The sequence below is a fragment of the Cavia porcellus genome, unplaced genomic scaffold (genome assembly GCF_034190915.1).
Source record: "Cavia porcellus strain 051 isolate PalLab524CR breed Dunkin Hartley unplaced genomic scaffold, mCavPor4.1 scaffold_7, whole genome shotgun sequence".
In the NCBI taxonomy this organism is placed as follows: Eukaryota; Metazoa; Chordata; class Mammalia; order Rodentia; family Caviidae; genus Cavia; species Cavia porcellus.
In genome coordinates this window covers 16,523,122-16,547,640 of record NW_026947490.1, presented here as the reverse complement: position 1 = coordinate 16,547,640, position 24,519 = coordinate 16,523,122, and the positions used below count along the sequence as shown (strand labels likewise).

At 41.2% G+C, this 24,519-nt stretch overlaps 1 pseudogene; it reads right to left on the bottom strand.

Annotated features, from left to right (window-relative positions):
* Positions 1-20,699: 20,699 nt before the first annotated feature.
* On the bottom strand, positions 20,700-21,517 carry LOC106027095 (large ribosomal subunit protein uL22-like; annotated as a pseudogene).
* Between the last annotated feature and the right edge of the window lie 3,002 nt (positions 21,518-24,519).

The window sequence follows — 24,519 nt, the reverse complement described above, 5'->3', positions numbered from 1 at the left end:
GAGTTGGACTCAACACTGCAATTTGGACCACTCTGCTTTGCCAATAATTGGGGTGACCTGCTTTTGACTATCAACCAAAGTATTTATATAGTATCCTGTTTAAAACTGCTGCCTCCAAATAGACTGATTTACTTACATAGCCTAAGTAATGTAGATGAAATACGAGAAGTTCCTAAACCCTGCCTAGCTTCTTCTTTTTGTTTGAAATGGTATTTGTACCCAAATTTGTCTACTTGGGACAAGGTCTGCAGGAATTGCAGGGACTAGAAACCCTTGTCAACAAACAAGTCATTGCCTTTGATAATACTGTACCCCATGTTGTAGAAGACAGCCATATGCCCTTTGTGGTTCAAGACATATCCAATTTTCAGTTTTTGGAGGATAAAGATATTGATTTGTCTACTCCAGACTCCAAGCATAATCGACCCCCATATGTAGTTCCTGCTTAATTACAGCTGGCCAGCTGGGATGAACTCAACATCTACTGCATGTTGCAGTGCTTTTTTGGTCAGGGAAAGCAATGGCCCTTTGCTTCTGATTGCTACATTCCCGACTCAGTGATCTGAGCCTCCCTTTGCCCTGAAGGTACCCCAATCTTCCTACGCTATGATCTGTACTCACCCTATCAAGATAAGAACTGGGACATGACTGAATTCTTAAGACCCCAGTCACTGTCACCTGTGACTCTAGAAGATGAAGTCTCCATGAGTAAAAAGAAAGATAAACCCAAGGAGTAAAAGAGAATTTACTTTAATGTCCTTGAAAATGCAACAAACCAAAATTGGGTGGGGAGAAGATTTAGTGAAGGGTTAATAAGCAATTTAATAGAGACCATTCTCAACCTCACAGCTTATTGTTCTCTAGAGAACTACAAGAGATATTTTGATATCCTAGAACATATTTTTGCCAGTTACCAAGTACCTTTCAAGATCGTGCACTGAGACAGCCTGTCGCTTACTGAAAGATACAACCCATTACAATTCACATATCCGTGAGCTAGCATGGGAGAGGTTAGAAAGGCTGGGCTTTATGAGCCATCTTTTTGCTGTTCCACTGGCTATGGGATTGATGGACAGTGATAAGGATGTGTGGACTAAGGTGCTATATCTTATGACAAGAGTTACAGGCATACAAACCAAGACTGCTTATTTGCTTGCTGAAGAAAGAAGATATTCTTCAGGAAATGGATAGGTTGAATGGTGATGTCCCCTTCTTCTGATTCCTAGCTTCCAGAATTTGATAGCTTTTTACTCTTTACCACAACCCCTTTCTAAAATTCTTTTTCTCTCCTTTTGTTTTTTAGTTCTATTTGATTTTACCTTAGCATCTCCTCTTTTCTTCTGACCACTGGCTCCTATTTTCTATTATTTTCTCACTTCCTTAAGATTCCTTACTATTCAAACCCACAACTCTCCCAAAGAATTATATGTCACCTTGACTATTCATTGGTATTCTTTATTCCTTTTTCTTCTGTTTTCTTTCTTCATTGCTGGTGTAGGCATTGAACACAAGGCCTTGCATGTCTTAGGTGAGTGCTTTACCACTAAGCTACACTCCAGTTGCCTTTTCTTCTTCCTCCCTATCTTCTTCCCATTCTCCTCCTCTTGCCCCTTTTCCTCCTCCTCTTCTTTTTCTCCTTCTTCTCTTTCTCCTGCTGAACCTAGGCCCTTGCACATTAAGCTGCATTCTAATCCTTTATTATTTTCATTTTTTTGAAATAGGGTCTCACTAAATTGCCCAGCCTAGGCTCAAACCTGCTATCATTTTGCCTCAACCTTCTGAGAGAGCTGAGATTACAAGCATGCACCTCCATGCCCAGCTATTATTCTTTCTTCTGTATCTGTCACTTTATCCTATTAGGTTTTCAGTGTCTATTTTATCCCTGTCTTATCCATTATAACTTCTTTTAAAAAATATTTCTGTCTTATTATTGAATCAGTATTGTCCTTTTTTCTGTTTGACTTTTTTAGGTTGGAGACTATTGGAGAAGTCTCCTTGCTCGAGCTGCTGGGGATTCAAGCTAATGATATCCAATGCACACTTACACATGTGTGGTGGAGGCTAAATGAAAATTTGACCTTATCCTATAAAGATAAACCATTTACTTTTTCTTTTGCTACACCAGAAGAGAAACAACTTGAGCTTACTGCTAAACAAACATTCATACCTTTGTCAGAACCTGAAAAGATCATTGAACTGAACAAAAGAAAGAAACATAGTCAAGAAAAGATGAGAGAATTTAATATGTATGGGGAGTGATTGGGGCGAACCTCATTAGGCAGAGCCAATTAGACCTAGGTATAAAAAATGATACTAATGGAAATAGTTAAGTGGAAAAATCTTATCCACAGAATGTAGGCTTCCTAAGAAAGACTACCCCACAAGTGCCAATTTTATTTCTTTAGGATATGGAAGCTGGGATGATGAATGAGCATTTCTAAATCATAATGCCTTAGCCCTTGGTACCTTTTTATCTTTCATAACAGTTTACTGAACTAGATATAACAAAAGATCTCACTTAAGACCTCTACGTTTCCTCTATTTTTCTCTCCTTATCTCTGCAGTTAAAAAGGCTCTGAAAGTTGCCAGGAGACATAGAAAGATAGAATTTAAAAAGGTTAGCTCTGTGACTGTGACTTCAGAGGATTCACATGAAAAAAGAGAAGTCAGGAAATCAGAGCAAGATGACACCTAGGATGTTGCTTTGGAACCAGAGGTGTCAATCCTTTCAGCCCAGTTAAACCCCAGGATGATGCTGAAACAAAGGAGAGCGTAATGGAGGCCACAAAAACCAAGGAGATCTCAAAAGCCAAGGAGATCACAGAGGACACAGAGAATACAGATGAACAGAGCATGAGAGATGTTGGAGAAGTGATCCATAAGCTGGAAAGACAAGAACACATTAAAAGACTTGGGAAAAGGGCAGCAAAAAAAGGTCAAAGAATAGCCAAGAATAAGTGGGGAGAAAAAAGGATTTCAAAGATGTTTCAGAGGTGGCTAAAGAAGAGCCCAAAGAAGAAGTTACAGAAGAACTCTTACAGGTTTCTGAACCAGAAAACGATACAAAGAAGAAATATGGAAAGAAATATGAAAAAAAAATAGCTGGAAACTCTGGACACGTATCTAGATCAGACACGAGGTCTTGGTGGTCTGACATTTGTCAACTTGTCACCTCAAGGATAGCGAGCTCCTCTCCAGGAATGCTAAGGGATCTGGGTAAAGAACTGGTAGATCTGGCTCAGGTTGTGCTTGCTGATCAGCAGCCCAGCAGGGAAGTCTTCAAAGAGATCTGTCCCCTTTTTCAAGGTTCAACCCCATTTTCATCAAAATCGTGTGATGGACAAGTGGGAGAACCACCTGACGAAACAGAAAATGTGGTTAGAGAGGCTGTTGATGACAAAGAACCAGTAGTATTGAAAGAACAAGAGGCTAAAAAAGGATGAAGAAATATGTGAAATATTCTCCAAAAGTTACTTTCTTAGAAGGTCAAGCAGAAAGTTACTTTCTTAGAAGGTCACCCAGTCTTAGAGAAAGGAAAGAGGAAACTGGACAAGCATCTAGAGAAAATAGTTGGAGAAGAAGGAAAACTAACAAAGCCTGAGAAAATGTCAATTCGAGAAATGGAGAAAATGACCAAGGATAAAAAGGAATGGACCTACCCAGAAGAAGGAATGCCCTGGAAAAAAGAAGTACTTACTCCCCACCAAAGAAAATCAAGTATGAAAGAGAAGAAAGTACTCAAAAAAGAAAAGAGACTAATTGGAAAAGGGAGGAAGTTTCTTGGAGAAAGAATTCAGAGGAGGGGAAGCTAAGCCTAGAAAGTGATAGAATTCTGGAGTGGCTGAAAAGATAAGAAGTATTAAATATAAATGACCTTTATTTTAAGAATGCAGGGAGAGACCCCCTGACCCTCTGGGGTCTCTGGGGGTTGGCATTCTCTCTGTCGGACATGCGGAGTGGGGCATACACGTAGCTTAGGTTTGGGGTGGTGCCAAGGGGCATTAGTGATGCGCAGGTAGCCCACTGGTACCACAGGTAAATTCCTAGGGGCGGGGAAGATAGAGCTCAAGATAGAGCCCCCTGGTTCTGCCTCCCAGCTTCACCAGCTACAGTGTCCGGCCTAGGGCAAGATTCTTTCAGAAAGGAACTGGGAAAAGATTATGCAGGATGACAAGGAAGGCTTCCTGGCCAGGAAAGTGGGATTGTTATTCCATGAGAGTAAACTAGGTGAGGAGGAAGAGGCAGTGATCCTGGGCATAGAAGAACAAGTTGGAGAAAGGAAGAAACATAGCTGGGAAAAGAGGAATCTCCAGAGGAAGAGGAAAAGGAGGAGGAAAGTGAGGAAGAACTGGGTACACTGTCCCCAGATTATCTGTGTACAGAGGACAAAGGATTGTCTGAGGAAGACAGAAAACAAGCATCAGACAGGGAGAGTCTGGCAAAGCAAGAGTATAAGTTAGTCCAAGAAATGAAAAGATGGCTTGAAAAAGACAAGACGCCCCATAAAAAGAAACAACCCAAGAAAAGAAAAAACACATTGAGAAACAGGATGAACAGAAGAAACAAGATTACAAAGAGAGTCTGAATCAGAAAGAGGAGAAGGAGAAAAAACATTTAGCTCAGAAAAGAAAGAAACTGGACCTAGAGGAGGATGTAAAGTTTGGGGAAATGAAAAAGTTATTACAAGAAGACAAACAGTGATAAGATTATATACAAAAGATGAGAAGTATAAAACAAAAGAGGCCTTTATTCTGAGAACACGGAGAGAGAGAACCAGCACCCCCGACCATTGGAGTCCGGCTCTCTCTCTGGCGGACACGTGGCATCGGGGGTATGTGAGTAGCCTCGGTTTGAGGTGGAGCCTAAGGGGGGCATCAGGGATGCACGGGTAGCCCATTGGTCCTAGGTTTGGCGCCATAGGTAAGTTCCCAGGGGCGGGGAAGATGGCGTCACAGGTAAATTCCTAGGGGTGGGGGAGATAGGAGCTCTTTGGTTCCACCTTTAAGGCTTCACCAGCTACAGTGTCCTGTCTGGGCCAAAACCCTTTCAAACAGGCCTGGAAAAAGATAAGAAAATCTTGGAAAGAGGAGAGAAGAGCCCAGAAAGAGAAAATTGAGGAAACGAGACAAAAATCCTGGGTAAAAGAGAAAGGAGACCTAGGAAAGGAGGAAAGGGCTAAAGGAATGAAGTGGTCACAGAAAGAAGAACAAGCCCAAGAAGAAAAACCATGGGGCTGGGAAGAAAAGAATTGGGCCTGGGAAGAGGAGACACTGGTTCAGAAAATGCAGGGAGAAGTTGAGAAAATAAAACAACAGCCAATAGAAAAAAATGAAATTGGTCCCAGTGGAGAAGAAAATGATGAGTGATACTGAGAAAATGCTCCAAGAAAAATGGAAACAGGTCATGGGAAAAAAAAGCTAAGAAAGCTAAGAAAGCTAAAAAAGCTAAAAAGCTAAGCTAAGAAAAAGGAGAAGCAGCCTGAGAAAGAGGAGGAAACAGTTGAGAAGGAAAAAAAGTGGACTCAAAGAAAAGAGAAACTAGGCCTACAAGTGGAGAAATTGTTCCAGAAAGAAATGCATAGTCAGAAAGAGGAAGTTGAACAAAAAAGACAACAGGCCTGGGAAAAGGGGAAACTCTCAAAAGGAAGAGGTACAGGCTGGTGAAATGGAGATAGTTTCAAGGAAAGGGGAAGAGGTTAGGAAAAAAGAGAAAAGGATATTAGAAAAGAAACTGACTGAAGAAGATATATGGGCCAATAAAGAGGCATATTGCTAGAAAAGTTCAAAGTCAAAGAAGGCATTGAGACAATTAAGAGAAAAAAAAATAACCAAAGAAGAGAGAGAAATTTTTTAAGAAGAAAAATAATTGCCCTGGCAGAGAGGACCACGGAGCCACGTGTTGTTGAAGAAAAGACAATAATCAAAGAGAAAAGAAAGCAGGCAGTAAGGAAACTTGACAGAGGAAAAGGGGTTAGTTCACAGGAGGAAAAGGTTAGTTCCATGAAGAAAAATGTAGAAATGAAAGAGAATCGACTATTGAAAGTCTTAGCTGGGAGATTAAAGAAATTTGTTCAGTGCCTTTGGAGGAGGTAGAAATGACTGAGAAAAAGAAACTATTGTGGGAATTGAAACTGATGGTCACAGCCCATATGAGGAAGAGAAAGAGCAGGCTCAGAAAAAGAGAAAACTACAAGATGACAGTCTGGCCACCAAAGAGAGAACACTGACTGACACAGAGCTTGGAGGAGGACAAAAGGCTTTTAGAGGAGATCCAGGACAAGATTCTGCTTGATGAAATCCAAGTAAAGACTATATTAAAGAAGGTACAAGAGCAAAATCTGCTAGAAAAAAAGCAGCTAGAGAAGCTTCAGGAGAAAACGGAGAAGAGTAAATCAGAAAGAACCCAAATGAAGTGGTTACTGGAGAACATCAGAGACAAACTCTTTGAGGGCTTATCTAAGATCTGGACTGAAAAGGAAATAAAGGAAAGTCTAACTAAGAAGGGGAAAAAGGAGAATCTGCTAGAGGGAGGAGAAGAGGAGATTCTTCCCAAGAAAAAAAGATATCTGATAAATGAAAAGAAAAAGGAAATAGTAAGTCCAAGTGAAGAGAAGTTGAAGAACTTGGCTAAGAAGCATAAGACAAAGAGGTTGGCCCCCCAAAAGAAAAAGAAATTGATTAAGGAAAAAGACATTCTGAGTAAGGAGAAAGAGGGCCCAAATGAAGAGGAGGACAGCCTTATTGCAGAGCAGGGTTATCCAAGTGAGAAAGAAGAGAGTCTCAGTGAGGAGGAGGAAGAGGAAGTTCAGGAGGAAGAAGAGGAGGAAGTGGGTCAGTGAGGATGAGGAGGAGGTAGAAGAGGAGTTAGAGGAGGAAGAAGAGGAAGAGGAAAAGGGCCTCAGTGAGGAGGAGGAAGAGAAAGAGGAGGAGGAAAAGGAGGTGGAAGCGGAGGGACTCAGTGAGGAGGAGGGAAAGCAGTACAGACTTCCAGATGTGATGCTTTCAGAAGATGATAGAGTGCTGAAATCAGAGCTTTCAAAAGAAGTGGGCTTTCCCAAACCAGTGCTAGAAAAGAAAAAGAATACAGCCAGAAGGAAAAGGCTTTTTAAGAAAGAGCACTTGCTTGATGGAAAGACAGACTCTAGACTTAGAGACAAAATACCACCCCAGACGGCCCTGGAAGGAAAAGAGGGAATGATCCTGAAAGTGGCAGATCTTTTGGATTTGAAAAAAAGACAAGGAGGGGGCTGGGGATTTAACTCAGCGGCATAAGCGCCTGCCTTGCAAGCAGGCAGTTGTGAGTTTGATACCCGATACTGATAAAAGGAAAAAGACAAAAAAAAAAAGATAAGGCAGCCAACTTCTTGGGGAACCAAGTGCATTGGAAAGACAAGAAAAAATATTTTTGGAGAAAACCAGGGGTATGTTTTCACAAGCCATGTCAACAGGCTTACAGACCCAGATTCCAAAAGCTCTCCAAAGACCAGAGTTGCAATTTTTTTATATTATCATAGAAACTCAGAAACCAAAACCGAAAAGTTACATATGGAAGTGGTTGCTGTGGGATCAAGATTCTCTGTTGGGGAAAACTAAGAGTTAGGCTCCAGCCTCCACCTCTTCATTCGAAAGATTAGTTGATTCAGAAGTAAATGTCTCAGATTAGGACTGGATTAACAATCCCTTAATAAAGCTGGAAGCAGGGAAACAACTTTCCAGGGACAATTTCCACCATCTGAGCCAACTCCTCAGAGAGTTTACTCCAGAGGGAACCTTGCTTTGTTTGTCCAATCTTAAGGCCATTACTAAACATCTCAGTCAGAACATAGATTTAAGTCACACTCCCACAACTTTGTAAGGGTGGCTTGCGTCCAGCATACTTAAAAATGTTCCCTCCAATTATAAGAAAAGACAAAGAGAGCTGACTGGAACTATTCTCTGTCCCTGAGTCAATGTTACCATCAGCCACCGATAAGACTCAAACCCCACAGACTTCCAGTTGGCCTCTCTTAGCTGAGTCCTACGGGGAGGAACAAGTACAACAGTTTCCCATTGCTGTCAAGGAGATAAAACACCTTTACCCAACTAGAAGGGATATTCCCACAGCTGTCTGTCCCTTTGTGGGTAAAAATTCCCTGACCTTGAAGGGGAGGGGTGAATTTCCCAAATTTCTCAAGGCAAAGAAGAAAATACCGCCCATCCCTGTACCAGTGTTACCACCAATCACCAAGAGGACTCAAGTCCCAAAAAATATAAACTGGCATCTTCTAGGTGAGCCTTACAGAAGCACGTGGATACAGCAGTTACCCAGTGCTGTCAAAGAGCTGGGGACATGACATTTTGGTTCTGCCAAAAGAGACCTCTTCACAGGTGCCCATGCCTCTGTGGAAAAATAAACTGTGGCACTAATGTTTCAGAAGGACCTTAGGGGTTTTAAGGATAAGGACGGGTTTCCCAAACTGCCCAAGTTGGAGAAGAAGACACAGCCTGTCTCACAAAAGAAGGAAAAGATACCTCCTTGGGAGACATTTGTGGCACTGTACCATGTTTTGCAGATGCTACAGCAGCGATATGGTAAGTAAGGACTGCTGCTTGGATGGAACAGTTCCATCAGCTCATGGCCTTGTATCAGCTCAAGGCTCCCAGAATCCAGAGGCTGCTACAAGATTTGCTACTGGGAAAGGAACTTCAACACAAACAGATCATCTACAAAGAGGCCCTGCAGGCTACGGAGCCAGTACCTGGGGAACGGGTGTTCTCTTGCCTAGTTTGTGGTCATGCCCATGTCCCTGCAGGTTCCCTCAAGTTCCAGAATGTGATACCCATCTCTGGGAAGAACATGGTGCTTACTGTCCAACCTGTGGGTATTGCCCAGTATGGGTTCTTAGAACTTGCCTGGAAAAGCCTACCACAAGTCAATCCTTTCAACATTGAGAGGTTGTGCAACACCTCCACTCTCTGATTTGGCCTAGTATTAAGACTTTGAGATCTTGTTAGAAATTGTGAGACTGTGCCATAGTTTTTAAACTTTCTTACTTGCTACTTACTTCAAGTAGAGGTTAGACAAGGACCTTCATTCACTCTATAAGTCCTACTGTATACAGAATAAAATGAAACTACTTGTAACAAAGATTTTTACTTCTTTTCTTCTGCAAATCTAGAATCTCCTGGAAAGCGGCCATAGAAAAGATACTCTATTACAGAAAACATATTTTCCAGTCATTAGAGTATATCTTGTGGGAGCTAAGGACCAGAAAAGTCTCTCCTGTGATATAGTTCTTTTTAATAGCTATCCATTAGCTACTATTTACTTAGAAGATCTCTTGCAATTGACCTTTCATCTATTTATCATTAGATGAAAGAGAAAGGCTGTTAATTTTGCTCCTCTACAAATTTTGATTCTGAGTTAGTTCCTAAGCCTCAGTGTTCTCATTTACATAATGGAGATATAGTGTGAAATGCACTAATGGTTAAGGATATCAACTTTGAAATTGGACACAGTGGTACATGCCTAAAATTTCAGCACTCCAGGAGGATGAGGCAGGAAAAGTTTAACTTTGGGCCTATGATTGGCAAATTAGTGGCTTAGTGAAACTTGGTTTCAGAATAAAAGATAACACTGGGGTAGGAGGGGTACATCAATGCAAAGGCCCTGAATTCAGTCTCCAGTACCACAAAAACTTTGAATACAGAACTGTCAGTCTGTTATTTCCTAGTTCTATGATTTTTTTTTTTTGGTACCAAGAATCAAACTCACGACCTTGTGCTTGCCAGGTAGGCACTATGCCCACTGAACAATATTCCTGGACCTAGTTCTATGATTTTAATTTTTGGTTTCCTCAAAGTAAAATAGTGGTAATAATTCCTAACTTAGTGAAATGTCTAACACAGTTTCTATGATATAGTTCTTTTTAATAGATATCTATCTTAATGGGAAATGTCATGTGAATGAAAACATGGGATAGAATCAAACCAGAATTCGAATCCCTTCTTTGCAATTTGATTTACCTCTTTAACCCTTAGTTTATTGTGTGCAAAACAGAGTTCATTGTGAGGTTCAAATACGATTCTGAGTATGTCATTTTAGTGTACTAAGAATCGAGGAGAGTTCTGAGACCTCAAGAAAGTTTGTGGACTCTCTAGGAGAAGGAACACAGTTTAAGGAGAATGCTAGCAAAGGCAAAGGAAGAACTAGGCTGGAGAATAAAAAAGTGACTTAGAAGATTTTGGCAGAAGACAAATTCTTGAAGTAAGTGTGAGATTCCATGAACTGAGAAGAAATCTTGGTACAAGAGTCAGATTTCAAAGGTATCATCTAGGAGTACAAAGGGAATACCTGGAGTTGAAAATGTGAAAAAGTGAAAAAAAAAAGTTCAGAAAATATACCCAGAGCTCATAAAAGCCTGGCAGAAGCAAATTTGAGGTTGGAGGAGCCTGGGAGCTGGGATGTACCTCAGTGGTAGAGCATTTGTCTAGCATGTGTGGGGATTTGGGTTTAATTCCCAGCCCTGCCAAAAAACAAAATGAATAAACTTCTTCTGTTTAACCTAAGGTTTGGAATCATGACTGATCCACATTGGTACATCATATATTTTTGCAAATCCATTTTATTTAATCTTCTTTTATTCCTCTATTCTAGATGAATCCTTTTAGCAGCTTGAAGTGTGACTTACATAGGATAAAATTGACCCACTGTGCACGTGTACCATCTAATGAGTTTTAGTAAGTGTCATGGTTTATGTCTGTGGACCCCAGGCCTCATGCATTTGCATTGTGCATTTGTGATTGGTTCACTGTCTAGAGTTTGGATTGATGGTGTCAGTGCTATACCCACCTAGGGGTGGAGCCACCATATAATGTAATGGCAGGAAGAAGGTGTGTCTCTCTCTCTTGCCAGTTTCCACTTGTTTGCAGCCGCCATGAACTGTGGCCCTGCCATGCCACCCTGCCTTGGAGCCAACTGAGTATTGACTGAAACCTCCAAAAACTTAAGAAATAAATCTTTCCTTTCCCAAATTTGGGCATCAGGTATTTTGTCTCAGTAATGAGTAAAAAGTAACTAAGACAGTAAGTATAAACAGATGTGTGTAACCATCATTAAGACACAATATTAGGACATTACTATTACCTCAAAAATTGGTTCATGGTCTTTGGCAGCCACTGTTTCAACTCTCTGTGCAAGGCAATCATGAGTTTATTGTCTCTATAGATTGGCTTCTTCTGAATATTTAATAACAATGGAGTATTACAGTATGTGGCCATATGTATCTGTGTCATTCACTTAGCATAATGTATTTGACATTAATCCATATCACAACTCTTACGATTACTTTGTTCCTCTCCATTGCTGAGTAACATTCCATAATATGGATTACCACACTTATTTATCCATTCACAAGTTGATAGCACATAAATTATTTCTCCTTTTGGGCTATTATGAATAATGCTTAAAATATTTATAATGCTTTAAATATTTATATATAAGTTTTTTGGGGTGATATGTGCTTCCATTTCAAATTTCACTTTTAAGGAAACTACCAAGCTCTTTTCCAAACTGGCTACATAATTTTCCATTTCCATAATTAATTTAGCCACTTTTTTGGTTGATTGTGCAATTATCTTTTAAATCAGCTAAAAATATAAAATGTACATTTAGACAATCTTTTTTTTTTAATTTTTATTTAAGGAGAAAAGAAAAGAAAGGAAAAAAAAACAGTGAAGGGGTACAAGTTATACAGATTTACAGAATAAAAAAATGCGCAGTAGGAAATCACTAGTTAATGGATTACATATTGCCATCTTAGAAATAATTGTTTAAGTCACAAAATTAAAGCTTGTAGAGTGGACATTCCAACAATGATACTGCAAACAGTTCTGTTCAATGATCCAATAAAACTCTGTGATATCATTTTCTATCTTATACATTTAAATATACATGCAGTTATATAGTTTAGAGCACTTTCTTTTCCTCTCTTTTGTACAGTGACTATTACACATTTTGGGTTTCATTGCTCCCACGGTTCTTGTTGCTTTTTTGGAAGAGAGTAAAACCAAATGTGACATAACAGAACAGAATCGGTCAAGTCAAAAGGGTGGACATAATAGATAATATAAGAACATAATACAAGGTGATCAACAATGGTTACCATAATGCCTCCCGCTATTTCTAATAGAATTGCCTATATCATTAGTTGTAATACAATTGAACAAAACCGTAAAGAATAAAACCGACAAAACCAAAACATTGGAGATATTGTAGGTCTTCAAAAGTAGATAAAAGTCAACGAGAATGGGCGTTATAATGAATCTCATTATCTTCTCAGCTGATGCCTAAACTTTCGAACCTGATACTATCCAGCAAAACAGAATATAGGAACCTCAGCCAAAAACAAGATGGTGAGAGTAATACAGGGCTTCAAATCGAGATAATAGAAAGTCAAAGTGGGTTACTATATTATATCCTGCTATATTTTTCCCTTTAATTAAATGGATAAAAATAAAAAAGTAAATAATGGAGTGGAGATTGAGAAAAAGGAGGGCATAACAGCGAAACAGGGCAGATCAAAACATAACCATTTAAGCAGAATAGTGTTTCACCACCAGCTAATCCTGACCCAAAAATAGTTACCATATTGACTCCCTCCCTGAAGTCCTTGAGTACAACTTCATATACTGTAGCATTAAGTATATCAAAACAATGTAAATCCATTTAAGAGAATGACAGCATTATAGAATATTTAGAATCGACTAACAGAAAATGAACAATGGTCTCTGTATAATCTCCTTGTCTTTAAAAGGTTTTTTCTTATACTATCGTACATAACAAAATCCAATAAGATACAACCTGTTTAGACCATTGGAGACAGAAGAACAAAAGCTAGATGAGACTTCAAAACAAGATGGTACTAAATCAGTATTACCTATTAAGATGTCATTTTCTCCACAAAAAAGCTGTTCCTATCATCCAATCTTCTGTCTCATTTCTGTTGAGCTCTTTTTCTGTCAGTAGCTGTCAGTTTGTCTTCTTCATTTTGTTCGCTGCTCCATTCGTTGTGGCCTCCCCGCCCCTATTTCTGGGTTCTTTGTATTTTTCTTTTTTTAGAATATCCTGCAATACTTTCTGTAGGGTTGAATTGGTGGTTGCAAATTCCCCCAGTTCCTCTTTATCCTGGAAGCACCTCGTGTTTCCATCAATTTCCAGGGACAGTTGTGCAGGATATCTCAATCTTGGCTGGAGATTATTATCTTTCAAAGCTTGAATTATTTCTCCCCATGCTCTTCGTGATTTGATGGTTTGTGAAGAGAAATCTGCTGTAATTCTGATGGGTCTTCCCTTGTAAGTGATCTGTTTCTTGTCTCTTACAGCTTTTAATATTCTGTTCTTGTATTGACTTTCTGGAATTTTTATTATTATATGCCTGGGTGTTTCTCTGTTAGGGTTGTAGGTAGCTGGGGTCCTGGTATGCCTCATACATTTGAGTATCTTTACCTTTTGCTAAATTAGGAAAATTCTCCTGGATTATTTCTGTGAGTAGCTTTTGTAGTTCACTTGTTTGTGTCCCTACTTCTTCTTTTATGTTCTTAATCCTTAAGTTATGGCTCCTCTTATCATCTTCTTGTCTTTGTATTATTGCTGTGTGTTTCTTTGTTATTTTTAAGAAGTTTTTCATTTCATTCTCCCATGTTTCAAGTCTGCCCTCCAATTCAGATAGTCTGTCCTTAGTTTCTTTCAAGCTGTTATGCCAGTCTTGGGTAGACTTCTTAATTTCTTGATAGTCCCTTTGCACCTGCTTCACATACTCAATGCTTTCTCTGTTTTCTCCATCAAGCAATTCTCCCCTCTTTTTCTGTTCTTCCATTCCACCATCTGCTTTTTCCTGGGTGGTGCTTAGCATTTCTCTAACTATTCTGCATACTTCTAGCTTCAGGTCATTGATAACTTCATTCCTGAATTGGTCTATGAGGCTCTCTAAATGGCGCTTAATGTATAATGGTGCAGTGTCCACAATTGCCTGATTCTCAGGATTGGGGGTCGAGGAGCCTTTTTTGTTGCTTCCCTTCCCCATATTTTCTGTTCCTTATAAAATGTAATCTTACACAGGAGGCCCGGCTTCCCTGCCTGCCAGCCACAGCTTGATCAAATTGCGCTGGCTAGTTGTTCCCGCTCACCGCTGCGCCCCAGGGAGTTGCGGAGGAGGCAGCCTACGCGGGAGTCGGTCGCTCCTCCGGGCCACCGTCAGGCTCTGGGATCTGGGTTAGGCCAGCCTAGGGGGTCCGCGAGCAGCGTCCCTCCAGCCAGGCACCTTTCACCAATCCCGTCCGAGAGGGAAATGTGCGGCTGCAGTTGCCACCGCGCCCTGCTCTTACAGGACTGCCCGCGCCCAGAAAAACCTCCGCTGGAGTCAAACTGCGGTAGGGAGTCAGTTCCTCGCTCACCTCACCACCAGTCAGCCTTCCTCCCTGGCCGTCGCATTTCCGACTCCGTTCGCAGATTCCCGTTCCCAAGCCTCTGCGTGTCTCTCCTTGCCGAGCCCCTATGGAGGTAGCCGGGCGCCTGGTGGCGGGAAGTCTAAACCGCGGTTTCCGATGGCGTGGGGACTCCGTTCGGGGACTCCGGTTCCCAGAGCTCGGCGGTCGCGTCTCTCCTTGCTGAGCCGCTGTGGAGGTAGCCGGCCGCCGGGCGGCGGTGGGAAATCCAAACCGCGGTTTCCAATGGCGCGGAGTCAAGCCTCCACACTGAGATTTTTCTGTTCCTATTTTAGCGCCAGGACTGTATTCCAAGTTGGATTCTCTCAGCCCAGTTTGTTCCTGAGTTAGCAGAGCATATCTCTACCGGTTCGTATCTCCTTAGTCCGCATCATTCCTGGCCTCTGAGCCGAGCCTTTAGAGAGCGTTCAGAAGTTGCTGTTGTCTGTCCGCCATGTTCTCCCGATCCACCCATTTAGACAATCTTATACAATCATGTTTACTTGTGCTATTTGTTATGTGATTTGAACTTTGTCCAGTGTCACTTGAACCTGAATTCTCCCTTTTATCATCTCATTGTTGGAAATAAATTATCTCAGTCTTTATTGGGGAATTGTATCTCATCTTCTTCTGAAGTCATTTTTTCTTGATATGTAATTTTTGATTGACATTTTTGTTCCTATAGTACTTTGGGTATGCCATCCCATTGCTTTGTGGCCTGCACTGTTTCTTATATCTCAGCAGTTACTCTTATTTGTGATGAACTAAATTTTTCTTGTCTTTCAACAGTTTGTCTATGTGTAGGTGAGTACATCTTTGTAGTTATACTACTTGAAGCTTGTTGAGCCATCTGATGTGAAGCATGTTTTTCATCAAATTTGGGAAATTTTCATCATCATTATTTCTTCAAATATTTTTCTGCCCTTTTACTCTCCTTTTTTGTACTTCTGGGACTGCTCCTATGTTTATGTTAGTACAATTAATAGAGTCCATATTAGTTTGCAAGGGATACCATAGCCACATATTACAAACTGAGTGGTTTAAATAAGACATCTGTTTCATGACAATTCTGAAGATTAAAAGTCCAAGACCAATGCTGTGTTAGTAGGGTAGTATATTGTTGGGAGCCTGCCGTATTACCCATGAGAATATAGCCACAAGATGGCGTCCACCTACCGCCTCGCTGCTCCCCCGCCCATCGTGTGCCCAAGATGGTGCACACATCCTGCTTCCTGGTTCTTGCTCGGCTTACTGTCCCCGCCATATATGGTAATGATTGATTGCTTCCTTGTTGCCGCCCAATTGCCTGTCCCCACGTGTAATCCCATGATTGGATAACATTAGCTATATAAGCCCAAGTATAGGAAGTGCCCGACACACAACACGGAAGAAGCCGTCGAGGACGGACATGTATTGAGGTTGCTGCCCAGTCAATAAAGGTGCTTGCAGAGGCTAAGTGTTCGTGTGCTCCATTCCGCGGGACGGAAGCGGCTCCGGACAGCTGGTGGCCCGTACGGGGACCCTGCGATTGCCCCCGCGCCCTCTGCGACTCCTGTGACTGTGTTGAGAGACGGTACGTACCTGCGGGTGAGTGGAGGCTCAACCCGGCCCTTGGTGGACGCACTTTAAGGGATTTGTTAGTTGACCCCTTGTTAGGGTCGATTTTGCCCGAAAAGGAAGGGCAGGCCCCTGCTGGCTATAGCGCCTCGGGGCTTTCTATATTTGCTGAAATGGGCAATTGTTAATTGTGGCCCCCTCGCCCTATCATTGCGGATGTTGCTTGGGGCACGAGGAATTAGGATGGAAAAACAAACGGTTTTACAATTCTTCAAATGCATCAACGATTTGGCCCCGTGGTTCCTGCCCACCGGCTCCCTCACCTTGCCCTCCTGGGAGAAATTAGGACGAGACATTCAATTTGCAGAAGAGCAAGGCACAGGTGTCGACCCCATGGTTCGCCCCATTTGGGAGATGGTTCGGGCATGTCTCAAAACCGAAAGTATGGTAGGCGCAGCCCAGGGACTCAAAGAGGCACGCCACGCTTTCGAGCAGGCGTGCTCGGAGAGCTCCAGGGAGGCCTCAAAGGTTGGCTCACCGAGCCATTCAGATTCAGAGGGGGAAGACCCTAAGGTGGGCCCAAAGGAGGAAACTGACAGTAAGATAGGCCCACATCGCAATACAGGGCAGAAAGTTCATAAACCTGCTGGAGCCTTGTGTGAAGGGATGATGGAGAGCCTAGGGGAGGAGCTCGAGAGGGTGGAGAGTGATCTGCAGGAAATGCGCACCCCCTGCGAGGCGGGGTTAGTCCCGTCGGCCCCTCCCTGGGAATCACCCCAGGGAATGAGTGCCCCTGGTGGTTGGGGGCCGCCCCCTCCCTTCCCTGCCACACTTCCGTTCTCCGGACGCCGCTCATTTCATGGCCGTTTATGGGACGTCTTGCGTAGGGGCCTTGCCTCGTATGACGCTCCCAGCTTCTACCCGGTCCTCCAGGACCAGGCTGGCGCGCCTTATTATCAGCCCCTGGACATGAAAGTGGTTAAGGGGTTAAAAGAGGCAGTCTCCACTTACGGCCCCAATGTCCCCTTTACGCAGGCTCTTTTGGAAAACATAGGAGCCACCCCTCTGACACCCTCGGATTGGGCACAACTCGCAAGGTGTCTTTGTCCTCTCCCATCGGTATTCCTTTTATTGTAACTCATCTGCTGATAATGAGACCAATGAGACCATTTGCACACTGTCCAACTGCTGGAATGGTTACCCTAATTTCGCCATTCTAGCTTACCGCCCAAGTTATCTTTGGATTCCCGTGCAAGCCCAGGACTGGGTTGGACCGGTCTCACAGCAGATCTCGCTCTCTTCCTTGCCAACCAGAACAAAAAGAGGGATAAAAGATTGGTTGTGGCAGGCAGCGGGGGTGGTCTCTTCTCTGTTTGTCCCTGCAGTGGGACAGGCTGTTTTGCAGGCATGGACCTCCGAGCAGCTCGCGCTGACCATGGATGCAGTCAATCGGCTGAGCAACGCTACACGAGAGACCATCAAGGCTCAAAGGCAACAGATTGAGCTTAACAGCCAGGCTATACTTCGGCTACAAGAAGAGATCCAGCTCATCGGGCAGGAGATTGATGCGTTGTGGCAGGTTGCCACTCAACTCTGTGATCAGAGGTGGCTGCCTTTACGGGTCTGCGTCACCCCTGTTCGCACCAACCTGACTGAAACTACAAAGACTATGACTAAATGGCTGCAGGACACTTGTTTGCCAAAATTTCACAACCTGTCAATGATTGTTAGTCAGGAATTAGACGAAATAGAAAAAATTCAGTTGAACCCGGTTAGATTTGATTTGTCTACCCTGAGTGATGTTCTAAAAGGTTTATGGAATCATGTCACCTCTTGGTTCTCCTGGCCCAATTTGACTACCTGGATTTTTATTGCTGTTGCTATCCTGGTTGGATTAGTGGTTGTTAAATGCTTGCTTGATCGCTTGATGCAGACTCAACAACAAGTCAGATTTACAGCCATGGTGGCTATGCAGCTGGCGGAGGCTGGCCCATCTGGTTGTCGGGCGACTGCATATCTCCTTCATGTTGCAGAGCATCAGTTATAAGGATGCTGAATGGGCGAGCTGAAGACGGGTAAGATCAAGGTACCCCACCTTGCTCAACCTAAGACAGGCCCCGTTCCATTAAGACAGTGAGAGGTACCAAGGTGCGAGACCAGATGGTACTGCATGACATTCTACTCTTGGGGTTTTTGAAGAGAGATGTCAGGCTATATGTCTGTATGCATCTAGGTTTCATCCGAATTACCCTAGCCCTGCGCAAAAGGATGAGGCTTGGAGGTCCCTTCCGACGCGGGGGTGGCCAACCTGTGCTGGGGGATGACCTCAGAGCCATGCACAGTGGGGTACAGACCTCTGTAGTCACTTGGAAGGTCTCGCTGTCCTTCCTTGTAAATAAGAAAGGGGGAGATGTTGGGAGCCTGCCGTATTACCCATGAGAATATAGCCACAAGATGGCGTCTGCCTACCGCCTCGCTGCTCCCCCGCCCATCGTGTGCCCAAGATGGTGCACACATCCTGCTTCCTGGTTCTTGCTCGGCTTACTGTCCCCGCCATATATGGTAATGATTGATTGCTTCCTTGTTGCCGCCCAATCGCCTGTCCCCACGTGTAATCCCATGATTGGATAACATTAGCTATATAAGCCCAAGTATAGGAAGTGCCCGACGCACAACACGGAAGAAGCCGTCGAGGACGGACATGTATTGAGGTTGCTGCCCAGTCAATAAAGGTGCTTGCAGAGGCTAAGTGTTCGTGTGCTCCATTCCGCGGGACAGAAGCGGCTCCGGACAGTATATTTTTCCTCTTTTTTTTTTTACTTCTTCTATGTCTCATAATCCTCCTACCTTAACCTCCCAAGTGCAGGAATTATAGGCATGTGCAATCCTGCCTAGCTGTAGGAGGTATCTTAAGTCTTTCTCATGATTTATACATGGCATGTTCTATCTTCATGTGGATTTTTTTATCTGTATTTGTCTACAGATATATGGGTTAAAAACAAATTTTTTTTGATAGTCCTTATATCACTCAATGCAACACTCTGACAGCAGATTCAACTAGGCATGTTATAATTTAATTCTGATACTATTGACCTGGTGGTGCTATCATATCCCATAGGTTGAGGGTTCAGTTCCAGGAGACTGCTCTGCTGTTCAGATGTCAGTTGCCAGTACTACTTTATTAACTTGTGTTAGCTCTCTGTTACTGTAACAAGATTTGAGAGATCTATTTTAGCTCACAGTTGCAGAGGTTTCAGTTCATGATTGATCAGCTCTATTGCTTCTGAGTTTGGGGCAGATTATGGCAGGTAGCATGTGGGAGAGCAAAGCTGCCCATCTCATGGCAGCTGGAAAACAAAAGTTTGGTTTCCCACAATGCTCTTTGAAGACACAGTCCCAATAACCTAAAGCCTCTTAATAGGCCCGACTTCTTAAAGGTTCCACCACTTCCCAATAACATCCCTGTCTGGAGACCAGGCCTTTAAAACATGGGCATTTGGGGGACATTCCATATCCAAACTAAGCACACCTATATTCCTGATAGACCAGCTGTAAATCAAGGCTCACCTCTTTGACTCAAGTGATCACGTCTTTTGACTCAAGTATTTGTTGGAACTGGATATAGAACTCAAACACTTTTTATATTTATTCATTTATTACAAATATTACAAAGGATTCAGAGGAACAATAATATAGAAGAGATGTTCAGGATATGATAGAAGGGCCACAGGGTCTCCATACTCTCTAGACACACTACCCTCCAGTTACCTCATGATCAGCAATACAGAAACTCTGAACTCAGTGCTTTTGAATTTTGATGGAGTTTTCACTGCATAAGCATGATTGATTACATCAGCTGTCACTGATGATCAACATAACTTTTAACCTCTCTCTTCCCTAGATGCTGGTACTCTCAACCTCTACTATGCCTTGATCCTTCTAGCTACCAGTCCCCATCCTGAGGCTATTTAGGGGCTGTCTGCCACCATCAACTCAATAGCATACCAAAGTCATGTTATTCTAGAGATTCCAATATTTTTTAGGTGTTCTTCACCAGGAAATGAGGTTGAAGGTATATTTCTACATGCCTTAATATATACTTTATTAAAACTATATCATAATGTCCTTGTCCAAATTTCCTCCTCTCATAAGCTCATCATCATCTTTGCAGTAGGGTCCACTCTAATGACCTAATCTTAACATCATTACCTCTTTGAAGATTTTCCATCTTCAGTGATGTTCTGAGGTACGAGGGATTAAGTTAAGATTTTAACATAAGACTTTCTGGAGAACATGATTTAGTCCATATCACTGCTCCAAGATTTCTAAAATGTGTGTGTTCTATTATTGTGTATTTATTTTCTCATCCTGTTCTTCAATTTGGATAATCTTTACTGATTTATCCTCTTGTTCAATGAGTCTTTTGGTTATGCAAATTGGCTATTAGGCAGTCTACTTACAATTTCAATTTGATTTTAGTTTTCACTGCCAGAATTTCCAGGGAAATTTTTCTCCTTATTGATATCCTTTGTTTTCTTATTGTCATCCTCCCTCCCTCCCTCTTTCCCTTCCAGTACTGTAAATTGAAACCAGGGAACTTTTTACTAAGCTACATCCCTTGGCCTTGAACTTGCAATCTTCTTCCCTTAGCCTCTTGAGTAGCTAGGATTACAGGCAGGATACAACCACATGATACATTTCTTTAACTGTTTGCATATTTCTTTTAGCTCTCTGAACATATTTATAATAGCTACTTTTAAATCTTTGTCCTCTAAGTCCAATCTTGAGCCCCCGCAGAGACATTTCTACTGACTTTTCTCCCATTTTGAAAGATTTAAAGTTTTTGAAAAAAATGAAAATAAGACATCTTTTAAAAATGGGCTGTAGTTACTCTACAAGAGTCTGACTTTCTTTCTCTTGGATGCCAGTCATTGCTTTTGTTTGTTTTGAGTTGCTTGGGTTAATTCTATAAAGGTTGTGCAGACTCTGATATCTCTTTCATTTTATTTATTTACTTTTAAACTTTTATTTGCATTTATCTTATTCTTAATTTATTCCCATGCAATACATTTTTGTTTCCTCAGTTTCTTCTGTGATATCTTTTCTTTTGTGCAACTTCCTCCTCTGGTTTAGGAACAATTTGTTCATTTTTAGTAAGGATCATCTCAGTGTGGCAGGAGGAGTGCATGTACAGGTTAATCCAGCCATGAATTGTATAATTATGGTAGTGTATCATGGGTGTTTTGTTTACTTTAATATATTCAATGATTAAAGAATCTACATTGAAACCTTAAGTTAAGTACTACTCTGTAGTTTTAAGCATGTACAGCAAAAACTCAGCACTCTTCTTTGGCCACTGATCCTGTGCCCAGTCCCACCATTTGGCCTGGGAACAACTGCCAACACCACCATTGTAACACCAGAATGACACATGTTACTTCTTTAACGTGACATCCTTCAGATATTTGGTGGCCTTTTGGACATGCATACTCTTATGTCTGAATGTCCCCTCAAAGCCTCACGCAATCATGGGGGCAGGCTATTTCAGAGGTAGCTGAAGCTAGAGTTTGGAATTGGTTTATAGTCCAGTGCTCAGATTGGGGGTGTGAGTGTGACACCAGCCCTAGCATAGATAGTCTGAATACCATATAAAGGAGGAAAAGAGGTTTGCTCTTTCCTTTTGCTCTTGTTGCTTTTGTTGTTTTCAACTGCCATGAATGGTTGCCCTTCTGCCATGCCATCAGGCCTTGGAGCCAGCTGAAGATGGACTGAAAGAAACCACAATTGGTGACCTAAATAAACCTTTCCTCCCTTAACTTTGGGTGTTGGGTATTTTGTCTCAGAACTAGAGAAAAGTAACCAAGATACATACCCTTGATGACCTGGGATGCTTTAAAGGTGTTCTTAAAGTGAACATGAAGATTTGAGACTCTTGATCTGCATGATTTTGTGGAGTTTTCTGGGTCAAGACAGTAGTGAACCATTTTACAGGTCACCTCGGGCCGCTTACAGAAAGAGGTCTAATTTATTTTAAAAATTTTGTTCTCTCAGGAGAGCTTAATTAAATATTAATTGGAGGTTTTATTTAGTCATTGTAATACAATAAACCCCTATGCTTTGCAATTGGAGCTCTCTATGGCTCCAAAATCTAAGCTGATAAAACAGCATGGCTTTTTACTCCTTGTGTTTCTGAAGTCTCATGGTTAATCAGGAATAAGCAGCTCACTAGGACCCTCTCAATTTTCTCTTGAGTAGCAATAGTTACTGTTTCAAGATCACTAGGAATATGTGAGTTCTTGCCAATCTCTCTCTCATTGCCTCATTCCCTGGATTTTTCCATAACTGTCTGGTTTAATTTATTGGTTATTTGAACCATTATGGATGTGAGGCTATTAGTATTCCTTGATTGTTGCCATGTGGATAAATCGATATTCTCTGGTGTGCGTGTGTGTGCATGTGTGTGTGTGTGTGTGTACTGAGCATCAAGCCCCGGACCTTGCGTCTTGCATGCTAAGCAAGCACTCTACATCTAAGCTCTACTCCTACCTCATATCCATTATTTCAACACTCCTGGGCAAAGATTTTTTTGCTTGTTACTGACTACAGTCTACACATTCTATTGGGAGAAGGAACAAGACAGCATGAGAACAAGTTACTGATTTTCATCCCATGTTCAAATCTTAGGTTTGTAATTGGTCAGTAAAGATATTTATTTAATCTTTAAGATCTGAATTATTAGTTGTGTAAAGGAGCAAGTATTTAGAGAAATGCTTATTGCTAAAAAAGTTTTTCCATGAGACAGGATCTCACATTATAGTTCAGGCTGGTCTTTAACTCACTATATAGCCCCAGGCTGGCCTCAAACTTTTAGCTATCCTCCTGTACCAGCCTTCTGAGTGCTAGTATTACACTTCTGCACCACCATGCCTGCCACTAGATGTTTAATGAAGTAGTAATTGACAGACTAAAACTTGGTTTTAAGTAACAAACATTATTTATAAATATTCCTAAATTAATAAGAATTTCTAATTAGTCAATATTGTCAATATACTATCTCTAAAAACTCACAATAAAAGAATCTGTGAATACTATTTAATGTGGTTATTTAAAAGGATCCAAACTTTTTAAACAAAAGTAATTCATGAATAACCAGGCACATGCCTGGAAACCAACATTTGGGAGGTTGAAGCAGGAATACTGTCACGTGTTGAAGGCCAGCCTGGCAGACAAAACAATATAGCAAAACCCTGTCTCAAAAAAAAAAAAAAACTCATGTCCTTCTAGAGGAGTTCTGGTGTCCCAAAAAGTATTGTCAAAAATGTATGATATTTGACTTTTACTTATATGCTCATATAAAAAGATGCTCTCTTTAAAGTGATTAGAAACCTAACATTAAAAACAAAACCAAAAAACCCCCAGAAAAATATGAAAAAGCTCTATAAGTTTTCAAAGACAAGTTCTACCACATTTTTAAAAACTGATAATTGCAATATCAAACACAAAATGCATAAGTTACACAGGAAATTAGAATACGATCTGACAATACAGATGCAAACATCCTTAAAGTAATAACTACTGGAACTGGGTAAGTACTAAATGACTATTATACCATGGCTAACAAGATTTATTCTAGGGATGTTTAAGAATGAAGACATCAATATTTAATGAAAATAGTCTGTTGTCAATAGGAAAAGGACCAATGTTGGAAGGATGAGGGAAGAGGGGGAAAGGTGGAGAATGAAAAACACAGCAAACAAACAAACAAAAAAAGAATTAAAATATATTATTACATGTGTCAACTCCCTGTGGTAATTATAGTCGTCATGTACTACAAACATACTAATAAAAAAAGAAGTCAACATTAATTAGTATATTAATAAAATAAGAATAATATACAAGTACAGCAACAAATATTGAAATGAACTTTGTTTTTTTTTTATTTAAAGAAAAGGAAACGAAAAAAAAAATACATGGAGATAAAAAAAAGGGTAGAAATAATACTAAATTACAGACAAACAAAAGGTAAGAAATTGCCGGTTGATAAGTTACAAATTGTCATCTTCGAAATGGCTGTTCAGGTTATAGAATTAAAGTATTTAGAATGACATTCAAAAAAGTGACCCTACAAACCATTCTGCTCTATGGTCGAACAAAAGCTCCGTAATATGATTATCAGTCCCACCTATTTGTTTTACATCTCTAAGAGGGTAAGGTTAACCATATCAAAACAGAACAGAACATTTAAAAAAAAAATAAAAAACAATTTAAAGAAATACAGATTTCAAAGCAAGTCCACTGGAGATCTACCTTATCTAACTGTCTCTAGCTTCTTACAAATAGTTGTCCCTAACTTCACCCACTTTATATACTTATTGCATATTATAGAACTAATCAAATCATTACAGGATGATGGAGTCTTTTTAGGTCCTCAAGTTCCAAATTAGGGAAGACAATAGCAACTACCATCGCATCTCTCATTCTCTTTGTGATAGCTGTCCCC